The sequence below is a fragment of the Cyprinodon tularosa genome, unplaced genomic scaffold (assembly GCF_016077235.1).
Source record: "Cyprinodon tularosa strain WSP-4 unplaced genomic scaffold, ASM1607723v1 ctg72, whole genome shotgun sequence".
Lineage (NCBI taxonomy): Eukaryota > Metazoa > Chordata > Actinopteri > Cyprinodontiformes > Cyprinodontidae > Cyprinodon > Cyprinodon tularosa.
The window spans coordinates 1601266-1610165 of NW_024039474.1; the positions used below are offsets into that span (position 1 = coordinate 1601266).

An 8900-nucleotide genomic window follows, 5' to 3' on the forward strand; every position below is an offset into this window, starting at 1 on the left:
GACTTATTGAAGTATTTATTTATTTCATTCTCATATTTCTAGATTAAATCATTAATAAAATATTTTAACTAATTATGTGAGATCATAAACACAGACTATTATCAGTTTATTTTCTAGATGAACAAGTTAATTGTCTGTTGTTTAGTGGGTATAACCCTAATGATTCACATGCATTTTGGAAATTGATTCACTAACTCCTTTGACCTTCCTTTATCTATTTTAAAAGTTTGAAAGAAACGTCTGATAAAACAGAAATTATAGAAAAATTTACTAAGCATTGTGTTACTTCATCTTAAATTATGTTGGTGCTTCTTCTAAAAAATCTTCAGTTGTATTTCCAGGTAGTCTATCAATGAAATAAAGGTTATATAAATTAAGAACAAAAGGATGTTTGGGTGTATTTAATCTGTACAGATTAGAACACCTGATGTGATTTTATGCAATGACTGTCCAGAATATCACAGATTTGATTGTAAGTTTTTATTGCATAGAAAGGGCCATGTTTTTAAAATTTTATGCTGAAGTATAACCTTTTTTTCCTCAAGTCAGGTCTGCTCTTCATCCTTGCATTTTATGCATTTCTCACCACCTTCAAAAATTAGGACTTTATGTCAAATCATGCATGAAAGTAGTGACAGCTGGCTGTCCCATCTCATTATTTCATAGCTATTCTGAACTGTAGCAGCTAAAGCAAAGTAAATGATGTTTTCAATGTCACCTGAAGGAGCTTTGTTTTCTGACAGGGAAAAGATAAAGCTCTCACTGAACTCTGGCTGGCTGTTCGTTGAAAATAATGTAGCAGTCCCTGAGATGAAGAGGTGACTTGACCAACATAACCTTGGCAAAAGCTCTGTGCTTTCAAATAGAATTTGTCCCTTTGTGATTCGTTACAATATAAAGTTTGTCCTTGTGAAATCAATCCCAACTAATCGGTTCAGTCATTTGTCCTTGACAAGCACCTTCTAGACGTTATTATCATTTTATCAAGTATTTCAACATCAGCTGAAATTTTTCATTGTTTGCTTTTGTTTCTCTTTAAACCCTGAAAAGACAAACAAGTTATTTTTCTATAGGTTATGGATTAGATGTGGAGTGTTCAGCCATTGTCAGTTTGTCACTGTCAGCTGGGCCTCCAGAGAGCCTCACCCTGTGAGGCGAGAGGAGTCTGACACAAGGAGGTTGAGATATTTTGAGTTTCCCCTCTCCCAGAGGAGGAGGCATTGTATAGGAGAACTGCCTGAATTCAGAAACAAAAGGGAAGACAATCTTTTGGTGTAAAGGATTAGTTTTTTCATCACAAGGAGTTCACATGTTTTTTTTTTTCACTTCTGTAGTCAGTGCATGACACGGCTAACAGGACATGTCGCTAAATATGGCTGCTCTGATGAACTTCAGATTTTATTTTTTTTCATGACTATCAAACAGAAAAAAACAATATAATATAATTTATAAGTATAAATGTGTGTAATAAAACTGCAATTAAGCAAAAACAAAAGTTTGTGACAATTGCCTGTTCTTTGTGAATATATGTTAGCAAGGTACTTTAAACTAATTAAATCAGTATTTGTAGATACAGTCCTTTAAGAAAAACTGGAACAAGCCTGAGTATTCTGTGGAACTTAGCATGTTCTTTTTTATTCTATTGCATAAATTTACATCACTTCTAGATAAGCTTCGAGAACAATGGGCTCACACAGGATGCATGGTTAATGGAAGCTGCATCTTTAACATTTATTACTTGTCTTTTTTATTAAACTTTTAAATAATGTAGTAATTAAATTAGGTGTTAACTGACCAAGAAAGTAGCAAACATGTCACATTAACCAAGAAAAATCCATGGAACAAAATCATTGAAAATGATTAGTTATGTTTGGTATCTGTCTTCATAGTGAAGGAAGTTTATGAGGCCCAAACTGAAATTCTATAAGATCTTCACAGATCTTGCGCTGTTTGATAAAATCGTACCTTTCAGAGTGGCCCTTAATTGTGGACAGTCTAAGGCACCCTTTTGCACTAATCATGATGTCAGCATCTTTATATAGCACACCTGTGTAGTGGGATGGGTTATCTCAGCAAAGGATAAGTCATTACGGTCACAGATTCAGACTGGTTTGAGAACGATATTTGAGGGAAATGGTCAGATTGTGCATATGGAAAATGTTTTAGATCTTTAAGTTCATCTCATAAAAAATGGTAGCAAAACCAAAAGTGTTATGTTTATATTTTTCTTGAGTGTATCAGTCATCTATTTTTTTCAGAAAGTTCACAGATGACATAACACTCCATTTTAATTATGTTAAAGGGTTATACTATAACCAGAACAAATATTTAACAAATTTACTGTAAATTTCAGAAAAAATGTACAATAAATTAAATTACAATGCAATTCAGAATATGCTTTTACTCAACATTTTTTTCTTTTATCTTCTAGGAACATATTTCTCCAAAATTCCTCAGATATGTTCCTGAATGTGGAATGCAATCATTTCTGCCGCTGTTACATCATGTTCTGTGACACATAAATTTTATATATATGCTGTATATATCATAACAGTCTACTAACCCTTATGTAACAGGATTCATACTTTACCTGACCCTTAAGTCAAAAGACTAATACCTAAGACTAAGGAAGTCTATGGTGAAATACATGTAGAACCCTGTTGGGACACAATATGCAGTATAATTGGTTACATAATATCATGTAGGACTGGCCTAACACACATTTTTCCTTAAATTATATTTTTATTTTATTATTATATTGTATTATATTTCTGATATTTCTACATGTGCACAGACTCTCTTTCTATCATTTGGCATTTTACAAATCTGTCCTTCTGGCCACATTGACGGCAGAAATTTTTGCATGTGTGCACCTGACTTTGAAAAGCTCATTTAAGAAAAGGTTTGCATTCTATATGGGTTTACATTATGTTTAGCAATAAAAAGACAGCTGTGTTATTGTCATTCAGCCATTAGAGGGCAGCATTGTAGCTCATTTAAAATGTTATTAATTCCTTTCAGACATCTTTCCTGCAACTGAAGTAATTTCATGAATTAAACAAAAGTGTCACATTACCTTAATGTGCCTCTCCCCCTTTAATGTGTTGCCATACCTTGCACCTTTAATAAGTAGACAAGAACACTTTGCTTGGCTCTAAATTAAAGTTCTGCACATTGTGGTAATTGATACTTTAACCCTCATTTAAATTTCTCTAGATGGAGCTACTTTACTATGTTTAAAAGTTTCATTTATCCTATAGGACAATATATGTTTTAGTGTAAATTAAGAACAAACTTCTGCACAAATCCTTCTTTCTCTAGCCAATACACAAAGGAATAGACTTAAGTGGTTCTATGTATTTGCTGAGGTCAGTCGTGACCTGCTGAAAAAGCCCTTTTATTTAAATGGAAAGTGAAGGCAAAAATAAAGCAAAATTACTGGGTTAGCCTACTGCTTCATGCATGTTGAAAGTGACAGAATTAAACAAGTACCTCGCTATCGGTTTTATTGAAATAGATTTATTCTACTTAGATATCTGTTTTCTGTCCATCCTACTTTTTTAGATCACAGCCTATGTGGTGCCTGCCACACCCTGAGGCCACTGAAAGTCATTTCCTTTTTGGCCCACTCTATGTGCCGCATGAACGCGGGCTGTTATTTTCCTGTTGGGATTTTTTCCGGAAATGGAAACAGATCATGGAATATTTCTCTCTGGTGTCTTTCCTCAGAAACACTCATTCCTCTTCATGCTTCATATACTGTAGGCTAAAAAGTTGAAGGCCCTGATTACTTGATATACGTATGTGGAGTATGAAGTGGACATCAGTCTCATGCATATAAAAAAAAAACAAAAAAAAAAAAACATGGTGAAATATTTATATAAGTATATATATACACACACACATATATATATATATATATATATACTTATCAATTTTCTAATTTTTCATACTGGAAAAAAGAATACAACTAATCTCAATTCTCACAATCTGTTAATCTCTTAAACTATTACAAACTCTTTTTGTTTGTTTTAAGGTTCAGTAATTAAGCATGAACCTATACTGTAACTTGTTGCAAAACTTTTTCGAGAAGACCAAGTAAGAAAGCGTCAGGTTAAAGGTTTTTGAAGACACTGAGACTTCAATTCCTCCTCACAGAATAATATTGATTCAGTTCTTTCAACACAGCTTTACTAAACAAACCTCTATTTAGAACCAGCAAAAAGAAAAGAAAAGACAAAAGGAAATGTGATTGTTAAGTTGTTTCATCTTTCTGTTAGGTGTATTTCCCTTTATAGACAGCAGAGTCATCTATGTATAGAATTTTGGAAGGGGCTTAAGATTAAAGTCTAAATTTGAAATTCTGTATTTGTTGAAGGACTCAGACACTAACCCCAGTCAATGTGTCTCTGGAGAGCATTGGGGGAGATATTTCCAGGCCAACAACATAACAGTTTATAGTTTCACTTATTCATTAAAGTTTTATCAAATTCTAAACTTTAAATTTCACACTATTTCATTTCATAATCAAACAAACATATTTAAAGCGTTTCATACAAGTATTAAGGAATGTGTTCCTTGAGGTGTACATTACTTTTGCCTTCTGATCATTGATTTGCACGTAACTTATTATTACATATTTATCATCCTATATCTGTGATGAACTGTAAAAAAAATGAAAACCCTTTAAACTCCTTCACATTTACTTACTGCAAATGTGTTGGAGCTGCCTGTCATATATACTTTGGATATATACCTTGCTCAAACTACTTCACAGCACCTCCAGCTTGGTAAAATTGGAAGAAGAGCATTCTTGCACATTGAATTTCAAGTCTTGCAGCCTGCAACACATTTTCTTATAGGATTGCACTGAATTCTTGTCATCCATTGTCCCATCAACTCTGAAAGGTTTTCCTATTTCAGCTGTAGAGAAAATGTCAATGTGGTGTTGTTTTGTTTGGGGTGATATAAGGGTGTTTCATCTCTATGCTAATTCGGTATGTCAGCCAAAAAGCATTGACTTGTTTTCACCTGACCAAAGTCTTCCATTGCTTCTAACAGACTTTAAACAAGATTTCTTATAGCTTTCTTTGAGCAAAGGCTTTCTTTTTCTGTATAAAGGTCAGATTTTGTACAACACTTTCATATAACAGGTCCTTCTTTCTCAATTGTGTTTCTCTGCAGCCATTCCAGAGTGCCTGTTGTCCTCTAGGACATTTCTCTGATTAATGCTCTCCTCTCCCTGTCTGTTAGGTTAGGTGGATGAATCCAAACCAACTCATATAGTGCATGCAATAGAACCTGCAGTGCTCTCTTGGCAGAAATTATAAAAACTTAAGTTATTATTTTATAAGATAACATTGCTGCAAACGTCTTATTACTTTTTCAGCTGACATGTCTGCTGTGTTCCTTTGTCTTTTTTTTTTTATAAAGTTAGTTTAATTAGATTAGATTATAAAGCAAACTCTGGTTCTTTATTAAGAGAATTAGCTTGGTTAGCATTGCGATCAATTTCATTTATGTGTTCTAGAGTAAAAAGGACTGAATATAAATACACTTTTCAAAAAAAAAATAAAAGGACAATATTGTATTTTTCTCCCCCTTCAGTGGAATGCCTTACATTCAATTGGTCAGAAAAATTGAAATTAATTAAGGTTTTCTGGTTTTAATACCATAAAATCTCCAAAAGATGAAGCAGTATGAATACTTTTGCATGACAATGCGGGGCAGACAGGAAGGAAAGAGAATACCATTTAGATCCAGATAGGACATTTTCTTATTCTAGCTGAAGGAAACATAAGAAAAAGAAAACTATATTTAATCTCTTTACAGCCTGTAGCAAATATCTTTTTGTCTGACTCTTTAATTTACAGGACCACTTGTATTACTTTAAGGATTGCCATAGCTCACAGGGGATGACCAAATAAGTTCAAAGTACTGCTGTGGGATAATTTTTGACTTTAAATAGATGAGTCAGGAATGGAGTATGTGAGGAATGTCTGCTGTCTCTCTCTTTAGGCTGTACACACATCCAGTTTGTAGTACACATTGTTGTGTCAGCTCATCTTAAAGTTACAACCTCAGTTGTTGTCAGTTATTCTACATTTCACAAGTCATATTCTATCCTTAAGGATGTCACAATAGTTATTTTTTTTAATATTTCCTTTCTCAAATTTAGATGCTTGGTCTGTGTGGTCTCACGGCACTGCCCACTTTTTATTTTCAGATTAAAGTGTAATTCTTTTTTTTTTTTTATTAAACTGGCTTTTAATATTTAGAACACAGTGATTTTTGCTAAGGGGTTTTCTTTTTACAATGTTTTTTATCTTTCTGTGAAGCAGTTTCATCTTGCTGGTTTTGTTGTAAAGTGCTATACAAATAAACTTTGAGTGACTGATTTATTGAGGCAGACATTCAAGATATTTCTTAAAGTCAAAATTGTTCACATTTCATGCTTTACTGACTTAATTATCACATCTACAATGTGGAGCATTGTAACTTCTGCAGGAGGATAGTCAACCCAGACACAGTTTCAGAGAATTTCTACAACAAGCTACAAAAAAGCATTTCAATTCACCAAGAAAAAAAGTTGATATAGTAAGCACAAAATCAATCACTTGTCAGTTTGCCAAAATAAGGTTGGTATTAGGGAAATAGAATAATAAAAAAAACATGTAATGTTGGTATAATTTCCCCATCATATGATGAACAGCCAGGAAATGTCCCATGAGTAACCTGCTGAAGTCATCTCACTCAGACTCTGCTGCATGCTCTATGTAACACAGGTCCCTCATCATATCTTCCCCAAACATAGAAAGTGACATATTCAGCCCATAACGGTTTGATTGACCTATAAATCTGTTAGCAGATGCTCTAGATGCCAGTCCACAGAGACGCTTCACCATATTTTTCTTAGTCTGTGCACTCAGCCCTTTAATCTGAATCTCTATCTTCAGATGTCTCCTCTAAAATTCATGCTTTATCAGACCGAAAAAAAAAAGGTTCATTTCATTTCGATATACACTACCGTTCAAACGTTTGGGGTCAACCAAACAATTTTGTGTTTTCCTGAAGTCACACTTATTCACCACCATACGTTGTGAAATGAATAAAACATTGAGTCAAGACATTGACAAGGTTAGAAATAATGATTTTTTTTTTACATCAAACTTTGCTTTCGTCAAAGAATCCTCAATTTGCAGCAATTACAGCATTGCATACCTATGACATTCTAGCTGTTAATTACTTGAGGTAATCTGGAGAAATTGCCCCCCACGCTTCCAGAAGCAGCTCCCACAAGTTGGATTGGTTGGATGGGCACTTCTTGCGTACCATACGGTCAAGCTGCTCCCACAACAGCTCAATGGGGTTCAGATTTGGTGACTGCGCTGGCCACTACATTACCGATAGAATACCAGCTGCCTGCTTCTGCTCTAAATAGTTCTTGCACAATTCGAAGGTGTGTTTAGGGTCATTGTCCTGTTGTAGGATGAAATTGGCTCCAATCAAGCGCTTTCCACTAGGTATGGCAAATCTCCTACCTTACCAGCACCAAAGCAACCCCAGACCATGACATTACCTGCACCATGCTTAACAGATGGCGTCAGGCATTCATCCAGCATTTCATTTTTTCATTTGTTCTGCACCTCACAAACACCTCAAACTTGGATTCATCTGTCCACAACACTTTTTTTCCAGTCTTCCTTTGTCCAATATCTGTGTTCTTTTGCCCATCGTAATCTTTTTCTTTTATTGGCCAGTCTCAGATATGGCTTTTTCTTTGCCACTCTGCCCCGAAGTCCAGAATCCCGCAGTCGCCTCTTCACTGTAGATGTTGACAATGGTGTTTTGCGGGTAGTATTTAATGAAGATGCCAGTTGGAGACCTGGGAGGCAGCTGTTTCTCAAACTAGAGACTCTGATGTACTTATCTTCTTGCTCAGTTGTGCAACGAGGCCTCCCACTTCTTTTTCTACGCTGGTTAGAGCCTGTTTGTGCTGTCCTCTGAAGAGAGTAGTACACACCGTTGTAGGAAATCTTCAATTTTTTAGCAATTTCTCGCATGGAATAGCCTTCATTTCTAAGAAAAGATGCCTAGATTGAACTTTCTCCAGCATGATCATGACCTTGATAACCGAGAATCTTCACAGATAGAATGAAGAGTACTCTGGTCCTTGAAATAATACCAACATCTTGAAATACAGTAGTAGCCACTCAACATTTCCCCTCTTTCCTTGACTCGTTCCTTTTCAAACATCAATTTTTGTACTAAAATATTTATTCTGTCATTATTTGTGGACATTAAGATCTAAGGAGAAGCACCATCTCTTGGTCAGACCCTGTAATTCAGTAAAATGCTGAAGTCAGATTAAAACAATATGTACAACCACGAGAAGGCCAGTGTCTGGAAGTTGAAAGAGATCCTCTTGGTGAATGCAGGGAAGTGGGCTGCCATTCAGCTGGCATTTGACTGGGAATGGCCATTTTGAATGGCTGCTACTGTATAATTCTACCAGAAAGAATTAAGTGGTTGACTGAGCTCCACTTCAATCTAACAAAGAAATCAGCATTGAATAGCTTAGTTAGCAAGATGCTAATAGAAAAGCAGTGTTAAAGGAAACAAAGTCATAGGATTTTTAAGGAACACTAAGAGATTTGTTGAATATGTGTTTCAGAGAATACATGTCAAGTTCACTGCAACAGTAGAAGAGGATGCTTTGGACAAGGATGGGATTTGAACCCATGCATGCAGAGCACAATGGATTAGCAGTCCATCGCCTTAACCTCTCGGCCACCTTGTCTCTAACATTCCTCTAGAGGTGGAATAACCGTCGCGGGCCGATAACAGATAACCGGATCCTTTTGACGTAAACATTTTGAATCAAAACCCAGCTCTCTTGC

General features: G+C 35.3%; 1 non-coding gene across 1 annotated transcript; it reads right to left on the reverse strand.

The window, feature by feature from the left end:
- Positions 1–8718: 8718 nt before the first annotated feature.
- Positions 8719–8800, reverse strand: trnas-gcu. The gene has a single exon. It is a non-coding gene; the product is annotated as a tRNA-Ser (tRNA).
- Between the last annotated feature and the right edge of the window lie 100 nt (positions 8801–8900).